The 2,272-nt window shown below is 34.9% G+C and overlaps 1 long non-coding RNA gene across 1 annotated transcript; it reads left to right on the top strand.

The window, feature by feature from the left end:
• Positions 1–278: 278 nt before the first annotated feature.
• LOC114411615 lies at positions 279–1,952 on the top strand. Its single transcript, XR_003666501.1, has 3 exons — positions 279–376; positions 669–724; positions 1,923–1,952. It is a non-coding gene; the product is annotated as an uncharacterized LOC114411615 (long non-coding RNA).
• Positions 1,953–2,272: the final 320 nt, after the last annotated feature.

Below are 2,272 nucleotides of genomic sequence, written 5' to 3'. Positions count from 1 at the left end.
CGCGCGCTTGAACCCTATCGTTCTTCTTCTTTCTCCTTCTGCCTGAGATCGTCTTTGTGTCAAAGTCGCCTGCGCTTCCATGACTGCAACCACATTGTGGAGATCGTGTTTGTGGAGATCGTCTTTGCTACTTATCCATTGAGGTACGTCCTTTCATTTTAACATTAGGCGTTCATCGTTTTAACATTTGCTCACTTTCGCAGGTCGAAGAAAAGTAGGAAAGGAAAGAGTCCCGGAAAGGGTACTCCCAGGGCGTTATTGTTGTTTCTCCTTCTACCTGAGTTCGTGTTTGTCACAAACTGGGCTGCGCTTCCGTGACTGCAACCACATTGTCGAGTTCGCGTTTGTGGAGTTCGTGTCTGTGCTTCCATCGAAGGTATGTCTCTGTTGTATGTTAATGATGAAAATCCATTGTTCAATGGTCTGTCTCTGTTGTGATGTTTCGAAACCCTAGTTAGGCACAAAGGGTTAATCGTAACTGAATGTGTAGTGATTTAGGACCATATGTAACTGCCTTAAGCAGTTATTGCAGAATAAATTATGGAGTAACATCACAAATTTTTGACAAGTCATTGTTACTTCCTCAATATTGATATTGTATCATGCTTAATTATATGCATTTTCTTATTCTGATCATTGTGTGTTGTGTGATTATTTCTTCCATGCAGGTACATGATTCCTATTTGTTGTGAGAGTGAAATGATGGGCAGCAGCACCAACTGAGGTAAGTTTATATTTCCTTTTTTTTGTCTTTATCTTTGTTAGTTTGTTATATATTTTTTATTTTATATGTTTGAGTTTTAAATGTGTAAAAAATAGAAATAGAAAGGTCTGTTGATTGCTTAGGAATTCCTTGCTGTTTCATGGCATTCCTTTTGAACCTCAAAAGGTGCTGGATGATGCCTTAATTCTACCTTGGTCCTGGCTAAAATGTGGAGAGAAAGGTTTCAATACATCATTTAACCATTGGTCTACCAATCTTATGATGACCTTTGGTTAAATTTCTGATTATATGTATTGGGGTCCTTGTGCTGGGTTATTGTTGGGTTTGTTTTGCTTTTTGGAAGGTGACAGTTTTATGTCTTGTATCTTTTATTTTCAGTACATCGAGTACTGTTATGTTTAACATTAATATACATATTTTTGCCTTCCAAAAAAAAAGGATAATCCAGTTGTCTGCAATGCAGGATATTAGCTGCTTCCAGAGCCCAATTGACTCCACCACCTATAATCCCAAACTGAGTTTTGCCAAAATTAATGTTTAGACCAGAAGCTAATTCAAATCCTCTTAGTAAAGCCTTTAGAAGTAGAACAGATTTTAACATATCAAACTTTTTAAAAGTAGAACACATTCTTGAACTTAAATGAAATCAAAAGGTTAAAAAGGAAAGACCAATAGAAAACATAATATAAATGGAAGCATGAGCTATATAAGCAAGCTGAAAAAAAAACCTGGACAAGGAAGCATTTCAAACTTTACAGTGGCTGGGTAATTAGGTTAATGGGTGGACAGGCAGGTTGCAGTTTTACTAATTCTATTGCTATCCAGGTGGTGGTATTAAGATGGGCACTGTTATTGTCTATAATTGAAATATAGTATAATTGTTTTTTTTTCTTCTTAAAATTTGAACCGGCGCTATCATTCTTTGAATGCCATCATCTACCTTTAATGATTCACATCTAAATTGGTCCTTGTTTAATTAAATTAATTAGTTATTTCTTTTGTTTGACTGGATAGAAGTATGATATGTATTCTTAAAAAATTGTCCATGAGCTGTTTGATAGAATGACTGAAAAAGGCTTTAAATACACTCTCAGTATAATGTCTTTTGAGAGTCAATGTATCACCATGAAGTGAGAGTCATATTGTTGATAAAAGGCTTTAAATACACTGTGGCTAATTTCTGTATGGTTTTTTTTAGGGCTATCATTTACTACTGCTAATTGGCGTTGTTGTGGAAGCACTTTGATTATATCTTTGAAGCCTCAAAGTCAGGTATTTATATCTTTGATTCGAAAAATAATTTGAAATTGTTGTTGTATGCATTACTGGTATATTTGTAACTTATGCTATGGCTGTCTACATGACCTTTCTTTCATTGGACTGATATCTTTGAAGTATTTACTGTGATTTAAACTCTCAGAACTTGTTCATTGTTAGTGTTGAATGTTTTTGTAATTTTATCTGCTGCCCTTCTCTATATATATGTTGTGACTGCCACTGCCCTTCTCTCTCTCTTGTATTATCTTTTTTTTTTATCAGCAAAATTAT

The sequence above is a fragment of the Glycine soja genome, chromosome 5, assembly GCF_004193775.1.
Source record: "Glycine soja cultivar W05 chromosome 5, ASM419377v2, whole genome shotgun sequence".
In the NCBI taxonomy this organism is placed as follows: domain Eukaryota; kingdom Viridiplantae; phylum Streptophyta; class Magnoliopsida; order Fabales; family Fabaceae; genus Glycine; species Glycine soja.
Note: the sequence above shows the minus strand (reverse complement) of the source record. Positions and strands in the feature narration are given on the sequence as shown.